General features: G+C 35.1%; 1 protein-coding gene across 4 annotated transcripts in view; it reads left to right on the top strand.

Annotated features, from left to right (window-relative positions):
• The window catches only part of LOC125236104 (homeotic protein antennapedia), a 253715-nt gene that overhangs the window by 90358 nt on the left and 145694 nt on the right, over positions 1-17663 (top strand). For 3 of the 4 annotated variants that reach the window (XM_048142827.1, XM_048142817.1, XM_048142803.1), the window contains exon 2: positions 14090-14131. The exons of the other annotated variant lie outside the window; for it this stretch is intronic. The gene's annotated coding sequence lies outside the window, so the exon portion shown is untranslated. The remainder of the gene's footprint in view (positions 1-14089; positions 14132-17663) is intronic. 4 annotated transcript variants of the gene reach the window in all.

The raw sequence follows: 17663 nt of genomic DNA, 5'->3' as shown, positions 1-17663 counted from the left end.
CGCAATATCTCTCGTTTTATTGTTATCAACATTGTTTATTGACATTCTATTACAAAACAGTAAATAAACAAGCATGTAACAGTCATAAAACTGCCATAAAAGTCGTTTGTCATTTGGGCGAGATTGTGACGTAGCGGAGAAGCGGTTCGATGCTACCTCGATAGAGGGCGCTCTGTTATGTCAACATTGGAGTCGGATGGACGATTATGAGGGCATTATTTTTTACGAGGCATTAAACTTGATTTTAATGGTCGCACTTCAAATATTTACTTACTAACACGTGTTTATTGGTTAAACGGTACAATAATAAGTTATTTAAAACAAATAAAATAACTTTTATGTTCTGTAGTGTTAATTGTATTTTAATTTTAAGTCAGATAATTTATTAGGCTCTTATTGTAGACACGTAATTATACTAGGTATTAACAATATTTATTATTATTTAAACTAATTGTTTAACTATTGACGGACTGGAAGTTGTAACTAATGTTGTTCTATGTAGGCAGCACCTTTAAACATTTCAAAGGCGAGGATATTTTTGAGCTAAACATGGTGTAGGGCGGTTGTAAGTATGAATTTCACTACAAAAGTAAGTATTTATGTAGGTAATTTTTTATTAAGACGATTAAGGAATTTAATCGAATCTCACAGCTTAATAGATAGAAAAGCAATTACTCCACAAGTATGTTTCATCAGTTAGGTATTTTATTCGTTTCACACTCGAATAAGACCCCCTCCCCTAGACAAATGACAGCGCGCATGGCGGGATGAATAATGGCGGCCGATCGCACGGCGGCCATTTTAATTTTTAGGGGTGCCTACCCTTGCTGTGAGTATTATTAACTTTCTGTGCGGAGAGATAAGAGGAGAAAGAATAAGCATGGCGGTGCATCATTGTAGTTTACCGATTAGGCATTTCTTTATTGTGCCTTCAAGTTCAATGATCTGATAGAAGTTTTGATACCTTTTTTTACGGAAAATAATACTTTATACCATAAATTAAATATAACAAGATCATACCATCCCATACATTAAAATGCGACCGCCTAAGACCGCGCTTACACACCACCACAAGACCACACATAGATGGCGCCACAAAAAAAATGTCTTGTAGCTTTCGATTATACTTGTAGATGGCGTTAAGTGTCACTTTTGACATAGATTTACGGCTCGGAATTGACACTTAATGCCAATCTACAAATAATCGGTGGCAACAAGGCATTTTTTTGGCGCCATCTATGTGTGGTGGAGTGTAAGCGCGTTCGTAGGCGGTCGCATTTTAATATATGGGATGGTTGATCTTGTTATATTTAATTTATGTTTATACTTAACTACCGAAGTACGCGATAGATATACCTTTGAATGAAACTGGGATAACGATATATGCCTGCTTAACGACCTATTTTCTCTAAAATGTATAAATTAGAGTGTAGAATATTTATGAAGAAATTACCATAATTATTTAAAAAAATCTAAGTAGGTCTTTGAAATAGTGTAAGGTCAAAATATAATTTATAATCATCATCGCATCAGGACATTAAAAGGCTATCTTCGGATCGACCAAACTGCAGACAACTTCATAATGCTAATGATAATATTGATAATCATGTTGAAATATTTCCTTACTTACCTAATTAGCTTTTATACTCCCCTACATACTTTTCAAAAACTATGTTTATGATACTCCCGAACCATTAGTCAGTAGGACAGGTTCACTAACTGATTACGTTTTCCAAAAACGCCCGTTATCTAATATTAACGTAAAAGCTACCTTATTAATTTGATACAGGTTTAAATATCTAATTCACTTTGTGCTACATTCTAAGTCGGTTTGTCAGTGTTTGCGTGAGAAAAGGCAGTTTTGGAACGCACCGCACGCATTTCTCCGAAATTATTTTAATGAGCCGGCTTTACTTTGATTTCCTTTTTCCTAGGTAAGTATATACGTAGAATATGTATAAATTCATAGAGGTTAATAACCTTTTTATATTTAATTTACTTACTTAAGTTAGTTGCGATTTTAACTACAACTTATCATTAAGAAGTCATCAGATCATTCATATTGTTGTTTTAATTTTTGGTACTAAATTTTAATAAAGATTTAATTAAAAGTAGCAATCTTTTATATCTTCAATTTTATTAGGCCTATGCATAACTAAACGTATGAACTCGTTAAACATATTAAAATTAAAAACCGTATCATAAAATTTAAACGTTACATTTTTTTGCAATTCGAGTTCATTCTACTAAAAAACGGCACTTAGCAAAAACTGTAAACTTAAAATATTTTAAAGAAATCCTTTTGCAAAATGTAGTAATATTTCCACCTTAAGGTTTTAATACGGAAGGACGCGCATATATCTTAAATTTTCCTACCCAAGAGGGGCCCAGTCATGCGTTTGACTTATCCACTTTGTCACAACAGATTTACGGCGTAGCCAGGAAGAAGCTGAAAGAATTTTTGACTGCGATCCAGTACAAACAAATACAAATGTATTTATAGAGAGTCGAACTGAAACATCGGCTCAAGGCGATCAAAATGTGTTTTAAAACTGTTTTGTTTTTCGATTTTAAATATTTTTACAGTAATTTTAATAACAACACAAGAGACAGAATATTGAATATTACCAGTTATAACTCCAGTTATCCTCTTCCTCCTTAAATATGCGATAAAGTAAATAACGATCATTCAAACTCCTAGAATTTTAGATACATATAATAGGAGAGGAATATTGCGTGCATAAAGTCAACCAATTCATAATTAAAACCAGAGCTAACCAAAAATAACGAAGACAACTCTATCTTAACAATAAAGCATTCGCATTCGCAATGATTATTATCTTTAAAATAAACTTAATGCTTTTAAGGCTAGTAGCGACACGGTTTAGAGACATTTTGCGTTCTTCCCTCTCTTACTTTGCTTCTACTTCTACCTTTAGTACTATTGTTTTAACGTCTACATCTCCTAGTTTGTTTGCAGTTTAAAATTGTCTGCCAACTTCGATATTTCTACGTCCAAGCTGGACTTAAGCTACTGTAACTTAAAGTTCGTTTTTGAGAGACCTGCTTAGTTTGTAGTAAGAATAAATAGTAGAGGACTAGTCGTGATCGGGGATCGTGATTGCGACACCGGGCTGCGTGCCCTTTGAACACGGGTTCCGTAGCCGTGAAAAATCGCTGGAACATATGCAAGCCTGCCAGCAAGCGCGACGGTCTAATCCAGGGAGAGATAGCAAAAAACTGAGATATACGGCGCTGTGTGGTCACGATACTTAGGAGGTGTTTTTAACCTAATTGTATTGTTTTGCCCTCGTTTAGCGACACAACATTATTCCTTAAACAGTGACTATCTAGAGTGAACAAAGGTATACTTGATTTCATTTAAACATGTAGCTGCAAAAGTACCTATGTCTTTTGATATCAGTAAAGTTGGACGCAAAACTCACAATCCTAAGCCAATTTTGATCCAATTTAAATTTACGTATTTCTAGTTACATAGAAAATTCGTCAATTATTCTAATTTGTTTGAAACGAGTGACTGTTATTCTTATACGTGCAAGATAGATAGATATATAGATAGATAGAATACTCTTCATACCTCAGCAAAAGCATAAATCAGCATAAATGATGCAAGATACATTTTCTTTATGTTTGTCAGAAAAGTCCACTCTGCAAGTAGGTAAGTAATTTGTATCGATATTGCAACTTGCGTAGGACTTTCATGAACAAAATGGATCTCATTTCGCTGCTGAAGGTTAGAAAGTTATTGTTCCTCATTACATTTTCCTTCCTGACATTTTTTTAAAGGGCATTGTTAATTGTTATCTTATCACAATAATTCTATTGATCTTTTTCTAAAGGTTGATATTCAAGGTCTTCTAAACCAAACCACGAAGAGATCGCGTGCTAGTCTGTTCCAATCCTTTTACAGACGATTTTGTGCACTGTACGATTTAACAATACTGCAAATAAGCATTTTGTATGACACGCAAGCATTATGCAGCTATCTGTAGGCCATGCATAAACGGGCCTATGTATACCGAATAATTTAACTGGAAATCGGTTTTGGACTCATCATTCATTTCATTCATGAGGCTTTAAGAAGACCTTCACATTTCGGTCGCTAGGTTAGTTTTAAAGTAAGAGTCTATGTTACAATGTAAATCTTAATAAGGTTGTAGGATCTAAATTTGTCCTCAAACCTGTCTTAAATCGGGATAAAATATTAAGAGCAGATAGTAAATAAAGTGTACTCAATTTACAATCATATATAGGTTTCCTACGTCTGACTGAAGTCATACCAACCACTTTTTAATAAAATCACGTTAAACTATTAGGTAAAAGGGGGCATGAGGCATCAACTTGAAACTATAGACAGGAAACTAGCATTTTATGCTCACTTATAGGGCTTTGCTTATGATTTGTTTTGATTCCTAACGCCTTTCGAAGACCGCTAGAGTTAATTATTTATAATTCGAACACCGACCAGTAAGGAGTACAAGGGATCATAAAATATTATGAGTCTATTCTATTCGGGTACGTGCGGAGTCGCCAGTCCGGTGAATGTTAATACTGTGACATCGATAGTCTTCCGGGACGTGGCACTGGATCTCGGTTTAGCCACATATTTTGCATGGAAACAATAGTTTAGTGATTAAAAATCTTTCGGGTAAACATGCTCCACCCTAGACTGCATCGTCACTCTCCATAAGGTGAAATTGATTTCAAACTGTTACAATAAGTTTGAAACTAATAGGAGCAGATGTTTTTTAAATGACACACTGCTACATAGCTTGTCAGTGGAAAACGACATGAAATTCAAATTGTCTTTGGAAAGTATTTTCTAGTCGCTTGGACATAGTTAAATTTCTTTTGCTACTGACAAGGCCAATGATTCGTCATTACTTGACTTGTAGTTATAGATTATCAAAACATAGTCTTAAATATTTTTATTCAATGGCCCAGTGGAAGATTTAAAAACGCAGCGAGCGCAGCCATTAGCTACTTGGAGGAATGTAAATTTAGGTTATGAACTAGCTATAGTGTGTATACAGTGTATACAGTGTATTGTAGTCTTAATTGCCATACGATAAATAAAAATTCAATAAATACTCAAATAAAATAACAAATTAGTACAAAATAAATCCACAGCACAGGCTTCGTCAAATATAGTATCTGTGTAAAGTAGGTTATTAACATATAAACTTATAGATTGAATTAAAACTGCTATTTTTATTTTATAGAAAAGTAGGTTTATCTATCCGGAAATGTTCAGAAAATTGTCAGTGTAGGTGCCATTGTCAATGTAGTAAAATAGGGGCCCGATGCAACAATGTCGCCTTTACCCATAGCTACAGAATGTGCCAATGTACAAGTTGTAGACGTTATCTAAAATATATTATAAGTTCTCTTTACTCTTTACAAAATTTCGTACGTATTAAAGTTTCCATTTTGAAACTTTCTCCCCTTTTGAGAATTTCACAAGATCTTTTCATGTGGAAAGTCACGAAATTTGTGATATCTATCTTTGACTCACATATACATAGTAGATATGTTAAGTAATCTATCCGTTTTTGTATTTTCTTTTTTTATTTTCGATGTGTATAACATGTAGTTCGCAGTCTATAGACTCTAGGCTAATTCTATGGAACAATTACGTTGTTTGCTGAAGAAAAAACATTAAAAGTTTCAACGTGTGGGGACTTATACTTACCCATATATCTAACTGTCCTGTTATTTTACAAAATCGTCAATTTATTCTAAAAAGCTCGTAGCTGAGGTGATCGCACATTCCTTTCTTTACAAATCAATAAAATGGGTCCGTGATTCAACTCCATAACAAAAGCACGTGGCACTACATTGTTGCCCAGTTTTATTGTTTTGTCAATCAATGACTCAATCTGTCTCTCAATTTCTTGGATCAATATTTTAAATTCTTTTTAGTCATACTTGTAATTAATTGACGTATCTCAATTAATACAATTGTATGATGATCGTTGTAGTGACATTTCGATTTTTTTCGTAATCAACATTCTGTTTTACGATTTATTTGCCCGAACCAAAATAATTATTGCTTACTTCAAGCCGCGGTAAGCTATAAACAAGCATACGATTCGCAATTCAGTTTGTTCTAAGACATATATTATGTCCCATAAAACCAAATTAGATGATTTCAGAACCAGACGTCAGTATTTACTTTTTCTACTAAAATTAGGTAACAAAACAGTACACATTATGTATATGTTTATGAATGTAGTACTGTAACAATATTTAAAATTGAAATAACTTCGCCTTTAAAAGTAATTCACAATTGTTATTAAGACATTCTAACGACGAATATTGTAATAAGTATAATTTCAATTGCTTCTCCCGCTAAACCCCAATTTAAATCTTGTCTGCAATGGATTAAACCTATAGTTAGTTAGCATTCACACAGATTTGATGCTGCATTTGGTTTGTGAGTGAGCCAAGTTAATCAAGTCGAACTTCCAGTTTTTATTCTGTTTTTCCAACTTCTTAATTTTACTGAAGTTTACATGTAGCATAATTGACCAACTATTACCACAATAATCTACCACAATCAAAATATATAATTTTATCTGATAACTAGTGGTGTCCTTACTACTTCAAGCTTGACAATGATACTGACAGCCAGCGTAGCCTTGTCACTGCCAGCGCGATTCATACCTAAGTAGTACCTAAATACTCAAGCACTATTAGATCTTGGGTAGATGGAAAAACTATACCTACTTACCTAGCCATTAATATACTCCTACCTACCATCATTACGGTAACGCGATCCGATGACCCATAGTACAGTGAATCTTGGTCTCCACCAAGTAACACATTTCTTCTCTGGTTAAAGTCATTACTTTCCAGTCGACATCTAGCATTATCTTGAACGTCCAGACGGTAATCAAATTGTACAATTGCATTTAAATAAAACGTCTAATATCCACGCTGGCAACTGCATGGCATGTGTTGCAGGTTGACCATACTTACCCTTACAACTAAACAATGATTAAACGCAGCACAGATCTAAATCTGTACCTGTGCCTACGCATACATAGTTAATCATTCGTTAGCATACCAATCTGCATGCGTAACGTCCCGCACCGATGCGCGATTGTCATTAATAATTTCGACACTTGGTGATTAACATTTAGAGGTGTTCGTATCGGCCGCTGTGGGCGATCGAGCGTATAGCGTCAAGTGAGATGCAAGTTGATTAATGTAAGGATTTGGTATTTACGGAAAATGATATGGGAAACTGGCATTTTAGGTCTGGATTCCCTTTAGTTTTTGAACACCTATGACATATTTTCAAAGAGGTTGGTAGTATAATTTCGACACTTGGTTATTAACATTTAGAGGTGTTTGTATCGGCCGCTGTGGGTGATCGAGCGTAGGGTTGTAAATAGAAAAAAAACCAAATGTTTTTTTTCAGAATTGTGAAAAAAAACATGAAAAAAAACCGAGCACCTTGGTTTTTTTTCTAAATATGGTTTTTTTTCAGATGAACAAATAATACGACAATAACGGTTTTTCGTGAGTTGTAACGTGTTTCAATAACAATAACGTAAATTTTAATTCAATTAACATTCAGTATACAAACGTTTATTGGGGAATCTCCGATGCTGCATGTAGCGTGGAGAGGCGGTGGTGTTGCCAACAGTAAAAAGTGATAACTACCAACTACAGATTTCGTAAATGTTACTTTTAATTAAGACCAGAAATTAAAGTTATTTGATTAAATTCGTTTAATAGTTAACATTAAGTCTAAAAAACCGTATAAAAGTATTAACTACTTTCAAATTTTGAGATTTCGTACTTTAGAAAAAAAAACATACTCCAGAAAAAAAACTGTTTTTTTTCACGGTTTTTTTTTCATGTTTTTTTTTCAAGCCAGAAAAAAAACCGTTTTTTTGCAACCCTAATCGAGCGTATATGTAGTGTTAAGTGAGATGCGAGTTGATTAATGTAACGATTTGGTATTCGTATTTACGGGATATAATATAAGTAATATATGAAACTGTCATTTTTGGCCCTAATTTAGCTTCGTTTTTAAACACCGGAAGCATAATTGACACTTGATGATTATGATTTAGAGGTGTTCATATATTGGCCGTTGTGGATGACCGAGCATCGTACCAAGTGAGTTGAGAAGATAGGAAGCTAAAACGATTCTTCATAGTTTTTGAGCTTCAATTACAATATACAATTTGTGGTTGGTAGTATAATTTCTAACATTTAACTGGAGGCCCAGTAGGCCCACTTATCAGCCGCTGTAGGCGATTGAGCGTATAGTATCAAGTGAAATTCGTAGATATTGATTACTGTTAAGGAAATGATATGGGGAAACTCAGAATGGATTCGGATTTGTTATTGAACAATTTGAACATCATTATATTATTATCGGTTTTTCGATATCGATGTTCAGAGTTGTCGGTAGGTATTGGCTGCTGTGGGCGATCGAGCGTGTAGTTTCAAGTTAGAACGCAGCTTGAATAATGTTGAGGGGATGGGAAGTTGATATTTCGTCTCTTACTTTAGGATTCTTTTATTAGTTTTGTAGTAGTCTAAAATTTATTGAAATTGTAAGTAAAATGTATAATTTTTCATCAGATAGTACCAATCTATTTTAGCATCAACTGCAACCACACCTAGACTTCACGCATCGTCGCGCGTCTACGCAAATTCCGCTTGAAAACCAAAACATCACAACTCAAAAACGCATTTATTCCCTAGTCAACTTTATTTCCACATCCTTAAAGTTGAAATTATAATTTCAAATTTCAGTTACTTGTTAAATTTTAATTAAAACGTGTAAACATCAGAGGAGTTAACGCATCGTATAGTAAACGCATTCATAAATTACACACCGCATTTGATATCGACTTGAGTGCAATAGTAACGAACAAATGGTACCCTTACTTAAGAATTGAAAAGACTATAACTCTTATTCAAAACCAATCTAAAGTCAACTTTAACAAATCTTAAGAAAGTCTTTAGTAATAAAATCTTGGATAGTCAATTATTTTTCGTCTGGTTTTGAAAGATGGATTTAGATAGGCTATTAGGAAGTTATGCTGGCAGTTGTTAGGTTGATTGATTTTGATTAGTCACATTAGAGTGTAACGTGTGTACAACAACAACAATGCATGTGCTCTCAGGAAGTATAAAAACATCTTAATAATATTGTACTAGAATACCAGAGCTCCAAATGGGAGGACTGCTTGCCTTATAATACTACGTTATGTAGGTACACAAAACATGTACAATTATTAGGTACACATTTAGACTTTTTAGTATAGCTTGTAATCCCTTTCCATTTGATACATTAACGTAGGTACCTACATAGGTACATACATATAGAAAGTTTACCATAAGAATACTCTGATGCAAAAAAGGCTTAATTTACACCTGTTGCAACCGTACTACTGCGAACTACGTAACTACATCGAAAATTTAAAGAGCCATAATTAAAACCTACTGTAAATCGTCGTTTGATAATCATAAATAACTATATTTAAAGTTTTATTTCAATCAACATTATAAAATTAATCACGATATAAACATCCAACAAAACAAACCTTGTTTTTTCGTTCAATTTAGCCGTTCGCATTGATATGCGAAATGCCACCGCGATCCGCACGTTGCATACATATTATTAAAAATCGACGCGGGAGGTGACCAGTGCGTACTCCGCTTTAATTTAATAGGTGTTGTGTCCCATCGGGACTTCTAATTGGCTAATTTGAGGCGAAACCAGCGTTTGACGGCCGAATGTCTGATTTAGAACTTTCTTTTGGCGAGGATATCAAGGGCTTGTGGCGAATAGCAAAGAGCTTACATACCTGCAGGTACAGCAAATTGTAATAGTTGCCCATTTTCTATAAGGTCCTTGAACCACATGAAACGAAAGTCGTGTTGTGACTCGGTATCCACGCTAAAACAGTATCACTTCTCTGTTTACACTGCTTCAAAGAATTCATCATTCGTTTTTTAGTCAATTTTGTAGCAAATTGGAGACAAAACCAACGTTTGACGGCCGAATGTCTGATTTAGGACTTTCTTTTGGCGAGAATCACAAGGGCTTGTGGTGAATAGCTTAGAGCTTACATAATTGGTACCTGCAGGTACAGAAAATTGTAATAGTTGTCTTTTTCTATAAGGTCCTTGAACCACATGCAACGAAAGTCATGTTGTGTCTCGGTGTCCACTCAAAAATTACACAGTATCACTTCACTTCACTGTTTACAAAGGAAAGAGAAGAAAAAAGTTTTCAAAGAAGTCATCATTCGTTTTCAGTCAATGGGTGATTAGATTAAAAATTTATTATTTTGACGAAACTGAATAAATTACATAGTCGTCCATTGTCCTGAGGGTCTAGTCTAAATTTGTAATTTAATAATGTTGTCAAATGGGAATTTTCAAAAACTGGGACCCAAAATTAGCGAAAGTTGTTAACAAAAATTAACTCGATGTCAGTTTTGTGACGACAGTTAAGCATGAAATTTCGATAAAAATACGGCCAAACGGAGCGACGAATTGACGTGATTTTTTAGTTGGAGATAGTTGAAGGGATGGAGATTTTTGTCTCTTTCTAACGCGAGCGAAGCCACGGGTAAAAGCTAGTAAGCAATAATCTACATTTAGAACATGAAACAAGTTGGGACAAATTTTATTCTTAATTGTCGTCACAAAACTGACATCGAGTTAATTTTTCTTGACAACTGTCACTAATATTCTCTTCGGTTACCGCGATAGTTACTCATGAAATAAAATTATGGAAACGGATTACCTATAACTATCGCGTCTAATGAATTTACAATTCATCCCGACGTTTGCTGCGTTTGCGGGTGCTGTAAAGTGGTTGAAACGTCAGGATGTAAATTATACGCGATATAATCCGTTTCCATAGTTTTATTTCAACTGTCACTAATTTTGTGTCCCAATTTCTGAAAATGCCCCAATAGTTCTGAAACTTTTCATATCTTTTGTCAGGATACTTCAGCTGAAAATCCATACCTAATCAACTAACTATGCAGATACCCTGTTTAATATGAGCATAGGCAACTTATTTCAAAACCTAACAGCTAAGGGCAAAAAGCAATCAAGTATTGTCATCTGACCTTGAGTATAGTATAGACGCATTGCTATTCCTCGTCGCACCTCGCCATGTATGTAGGATCGCTATGGGTGGGCACCGCGAAAGTTTAAGCACTAACATGTACTACATCGGATACCGAATACCGAATATTGAGTTACTTAGCTATCGGACTTGTATCTACAAAACTCAATTTGGACAGGGCTTTATTCTGCTGATTTTAATTTAATACAGGTTCCAGTTCAATATAATTGTCATTACTTTACACTTATATTTACACGGTCATATGTGTCGCTTAACTTCAAACCTGGGTAAATCCATTCTGCTTTAAGGTTGAATATATTCGAGATTAAAGTCTACTTGATGTCTCGCACTAGGTACATTTATTTATGTATATGTGTATTTTATTCATATATATGTATTATTCTAATATATATGTAGGTTTACTTATTGTATTTGTGTATGTTTATTTTATAATAGTAGGTATCGACTTGTATTTAATCGTTACAATCTCATACTGGCTTTGTGCACCAAACTAACTATTTCTGTTTTGCCCAATGGTTGACTGGTAGAGAATGCCTTAAGGCGTTAAGTCCGCCATTTGTACTTTTTATTGATAATTTGTGCAATAAAGTTTAAATAAATATATAAAAAAAATTATATGATCTGAAAGATAATCGACGGTTTAAAGTTAAGAGGATACGGTAGCGAAAATGCTAAAATGGAAAGGAGCCCCCCTTTCAACTTGGGAATTTTAGTTAAATATACAAGTGTTATTAACTAGATTTATCGAAAAAAAATTGTCTATTAAGAACAACTCAGTCAAAAGATATTTCAAAAAATCTTTAAAATCGAGGTTCCGCTCTCGACTCTTTCCTCCTTCAAAACTTAATCAATCGGAACGAAATTTGACAATCTGAATAACAATGAAATAATCTATGTCGGACCGTTTAGCTTTTTTGGTTAATTGTTACCAATCTTGAGTATCACACCTTTTTTTGCGCCACAATGAAAAAGGCCGTTTTTGGAATTATTTGATTGGCTCTAGAATCTTTAAAAAGCAGAATATCAAAAAAATCAAAACGGTCCGACACAGATAAAAATAATAACAATCTGTGTTGAAAAAATCATTGCTCTATCTTCAAAAACCAGGGAGGAAATAGGCGAGAGCGTTTGTATGGAGAATTGACCCCTACCGTATCGTCTTAAGCGACACATATGTATATGGTGTAGCGTAAGCGGAAACAGGTGCGCTTATAAGTACCTTAAGATTCAAAGTCTAATATAATATTTACTACAATATTTAAATTCATAATTTACCACTAGGACGATGAACTGCATTATTTACTTCTACTAGGTGGCAAAGTTTTAAATTCATCACAAGATCTACGAATAAATAGGCTTTAAGTTACCTATTTAATACTACCTAGTGATTAATACATTTGGTTTTTTTTACAACTCTTTGTATTTTGCCTTTGTGATAAGGTAAAACCAAGAATTGTCATACAATTACTGGAAATAAGTATCATACATTCAAGTAGTTTAATGCGCACCATTTTTATAATTGTTCGATAAGGTATCGATGTTATGAACTGGTAATTATTGAGACACTCATTTAAGTGGATACCGTTGATGATGCCATAATTGATATAAAGGTCGTCGTGGTAAAGAGTTCTCGCTTTTGTTCAAGTTAGTAGATAATAAAATTCTCCAAACATATGAATAATTTGACCTATATTGACCGGGATATAGACCGTGGTTCGTGATTTTATAGACCGTGGTTATTGCGCGCTGTCTATGCAACTTTAACATCCACTCGCCTTCGTCAGTTTTCCGTGATCATGATGCATGCAACTGCGTCGATATATCGGGAGCTCGACAAAAATCAAAAAGGTAATCACGGTCTAGCCTAGCCGAATATAGTTATACTCGTAGTTATTTGTCACTTTTGATATATGATAGGTATTTTGTTGTATATTTTTTATTTTTTCCTGTATACCTAATTTTACTACTGACATCGAATGATTTAGATTTTAGACCATTATTATAATTTATTATTATTTTGATATTGTGTAATGACGATCTTTTTGTGAATGCATTTTATTTTATTCTGACATGTAAAATTTAATGTACATTTTCAATGAGAAATAAATTAATCTAATCTAATCTAATCTATATCCCGGTCAATATAAGTCTAATGAAAAAACCGTGAATCATTCAAAACTCTTATATGAATAATTTATCAAATGTAAGAGTTTAATTGATTTTACGAGTACCTCTGTTGTAAACAATATCAGATAGCATCGTTATGGCGGTCCTATCACTCTACGTTGATTTATTGAGTCACCACATACTTAGCGACCAGTTGTTCCTTAAAAAGCCTGTCACGTATACCATTAAATTTATAACCCAATGTTCCGGAAGGCTACGAGAAACAATATTTCAAAAGCAGACATTCAACTTGACCCAAGAAAATAAGAATCGCTCACTAATTTCCACATAGCGATTTGTCAAGACAAATGCATAATTCAAACCAACTTACCGAAACTAAAAACAAACATGTTTTCGCAGCTAAAATAAAGACAAAAGACGACACTCGTAAATTCCCGCTGAAAAGTAACCAAAGCATTATACAGTTGCATAACAGTACAGTTACAGTAAATAAAAAGTGGTAAAAGGAGCAAAACATTGCACGAACTGTGCGCTTTTAAATACGGCCGACGTGGAGCTCGGGCAAGGCAAAGACATTTATGTTCACTAAACAAGTAGTAAAAGTCACTACTTGAGCGTTTTTATGGGACTCATAAATGTCAGATTGCGCGCCGGGCTTAGCGGCGGGCCGGATCGGCGGAAAGGCCCGATTTATTCTCCACTCGCGGTGCCTTAATTGATTTGGGCCCATTTTTCAATGCTCCTTTAATGATTTTTTTCACACCTGCGTTTATGGCCGTTGTTTACATAATCAACTTTTTTTTTCAGGTAAACATATTGCTGTAAATCAATTGGCGAGTCTCTTTTATGGTAAGCTTTAACATTTTTGTACAGTTTTATTGCAACTGTAGTTTCCCATACTCTTTTAAAATATTTGTTTCCAAGTAGTGGTAACTTAGAAGGAAAATTATAAATAAAATATTTCTCCACGATCGTTGTTAAGGCCAACATACTTCCACGCTAAAGAGAATTCCTTTCTATAATGAGTTGGCAGCAAAAAACAACGCGTTCGTCACATTGGCGCGATATTTTAGTGACAGCGTCCTCGTAACAAGAGCCCTCGCTCTAAAAGGCAACTTTACGCAGCTGATGCTGGTTTACACGGACAGTTGATGTGAGAATAGGTCTCCAACGGGCTTCTATGCAAATTATTGCATCATTAAACACCTCGTTGCGTGCCCTGACTGAAGCCTGCGCGATTTGTATGGCCGGATGCATTTGATTGGCGTTAGTTTGTTCAATTATTGGAAGAAAGCCTGTTTATAAACAAGAGTTTAGTTGACAATGAAGGAGCAGAAATAGGCAGTGGTTCATTATCATTGACTAGCTTATTTACCTTTGTTCATCGGTTTCCGTATCTGTCATTGTCATAAATAACTATCTAATTGAAAATCTAAAATGACTTTTTTTTGTTTGCTCTATTTGTCAAATATTGCGTCATAAAACGTATCTTAAACCGCATTTTGGTCATTCTCCGACATGTATTTAAAATCTAAAATGACTATATTTTTTTTAATTGCTTAGAGACTAGATAGTACGAATACGGTTCTTCGTCATCTGTAGCTTATTGGTATATTCTAATCTTAGGAATATGGCGTAGTATTCCAACACTAAAATAATGAGATTAATGAGTTAGTTACATTAACATAGTTGGCGGTGTCGGTTTTTCCTATGTTGGTAAATAACCAAGATGAATGGCCAATTTTGATTGCCAAACAAATTGGGATAACAGAAACGTTATTTAAGTTTTTTTTTTTCCTGTAAGCGGTTATTACTAGGCTCCTTGAGATATGGCCGTTTGCGTTATGGTATTGATAACTAATAAACTCCATGTTTTATGACATCAATACCTGATATGGGATACTTTTTATTTCCCAGTCACCTAGAACACACGTATTTCGAAGGATGTTATTCGAGCCGGCACACGCGTGGTATATTTAAAGAATATCTATTAAGCCAGGTTTACACGTGGCCTGGGTTCGAATGTATGAAATGACGGCATCCGTCTACAGAAATCTGGATTTACATACCTTAATGCTCGTACGGCACACGCAGGGTCATCACATAATTTATACCTTCGGTGATTAAATAAAAATGGCATATTGGCGAAAATATGATTGATAGTTTAAGATTAAATACTTAATCTGATTTAGATTTTATTTCAACCGAAGAAGATACCTAAGAGGTTTCTTCAAAATCACAGCATTGAAACTGAAGCACATCACGAGTACTTACCTACTTACGTCTTGCTGTATGAGAACATTTGGGAAGGTTTTTTTTTTAATTTTTCACATGCTTCCCTTATCTGGCTGCCGATTCATCATTGCGATCTTCGGGTAAAAAAGTTTTTCGACCCTTGGTTGACTTGTGCAAGCTAAGTTGTGTTTCATTGGCTTTTGTTGCCACTCGCTACTTACGACATATTTCCACAAAGTCGACACAATTTGCTCCTTGGTCATCATATAACATTTCTATGATAGTCCTAGCCCCCTATCTACGAAACAGATTTTAAAATTACTCCAAGTATAATATCTAGCAGCCCTGCGGCGTCCACCTGCTGGCGAAAAGGGACATATGTATAGTGGAGCGGTGACTTTTATTGACGCTCGTGTTTATTAGGAGCGCTCGCCTTCTTCGGGCCCGGCAGGCGACAGCTTGGTGTGTGCGGGCCTTAAGCGATGAGAGGCAAACGGGACCGAACTTAACCGATTTGTTGCGTGTTCCATTTTCGAAAACTTTACGCAGTGGCGACGAACATACTTTGTCGATTTTGTCGATGCCATATGCCACACGTAAAAAACCTTGATGAGACGCCTCTTGTCAACTCTCGTGTCATCCGCACAGACACGGTTAAATATGTAGGTACCTATGGTTTCTAACGCGGAGCGGACTCATTAAAGACTGCGTTTAACTTACACTGTTGGTGGCTCTGGCTATCTTAAACTGTGTACTACTTCGCCAGAAATAAATAAACAAATAAAAAAATCTTCGTACCAAATGTTTCTTTTTAACCCAGTGGTTGACTGGTAGAGAATGCCTTAAGGCATTATGTCCACCATTTGTACTTATTTTTTTACGTGCAATAAAGAATAAATAAATAAATAATAAAAATCTTTGAAAAATGAACTTCTCAATTCTCAAGTAATTGATTAATTATTCGCTTATTTGCCAACCGCTGTTTACACATGTCAGTGTAATGAATTTGTATTTCGATACGAGTATCGCAAATACATAATTATAATTGGTTATTAGTTACGACATTGATTATTAGTTTCACAAAACTGTTTGCACGAAGCGTGCAGTACATGATAAAATTCAGATTACGAATAGGGACAAATCAAATATCAAAAAAGTGTTTTAAAGAGTGCTCGACAGTATACGCAGTAGATTTCAGTTTAAATGTAAAGTGATTGCCAATAGATGTGTCGAGCACTGGTAATTTTACCTTATATGTATGTTAATTTTATAGTGTGTAACGCCGTGGCTTGCGTGGGCGACGGTCGCGCGATGGTCGCGCGACGGCGATGCGACGCATACGAAATCAAACCTTATCGATATGGAAGTATGAGACGCGACGGCGACGGTCGCGCGACCGTCGCCCACGCAAGACACGGCGTAAGTCGTATAAGACACGAGGAATAAATTAAATAAATCAGGCATAGAATTATTATTAGTTACCATTACTTAATAGAAGTGTTTTTGAGTTACTCTCAATTTTCACCCCATAATTAATCTTTGAAAAATTTCTCAGCAGCAACGTTCTGTGAACATGGTTGGGATAAAGGTCAATGACAACTGTCAACGAGCGTTTAACGCGAGTGTGTTTGAATAACATTGCGAGCCGACTTATTTTATATGGATAGGTATACATATTTGTTATTTAATTCTAAGAATTTTTGCTGCGAATGGGGACGCATGTTACGCATACCCTTCGCCCCCTGTAATCCCCTGAGATACCTGTTTTTGACTTCTGCGCAATAACGGTCAGCGCTAAAGTTACGTGCCGCTACAAATGTATGTCCGCCCGTGTAGCTGTACACACTGTATAGATAAAAAACCAATCTCGGTCATTTTTCCTTGGACCACACGATTCCATAATAAAACTACCGCCACTAAACGGTGAACCCGGTTTATAGCTTTTGAATTACGAATGTTAAGTGGAAAATGAGCCATGGGAATACTGCGGACAAAACTGTGGGAATGAATACCGCCTTAAGGTGAAGTTTAGAGGGGAAAGTAGGGGTTGGAAATGTTAAGTTTATTACACGGAACTTGTAAATAATATAGGTTATTTGTTTTTTTATCGGTACGTTTAATCAATTTGCCTAGCTACAATGTTATT

Source organism: Leguminivora glycinivorella, chromosome 2 (genome assembly GCF_023078275.1).
Source record: "Leguminivora glycinivorella isolate SPB_JAAS2020 chromosome 2, LegGlyc_1.1, whole genome shotgun sequence".
In the NCBI taxonomy this organism is placed as follows: Eukaryota; Metazoa; Arthropoda; class Insecta; order Lepidoptera; family Tortricidae; genus Leguminivora; species Leguminivora glycinivorella.
This window is presented reverse-complemented; position numbering and strand designations above follow the sequence as displayed.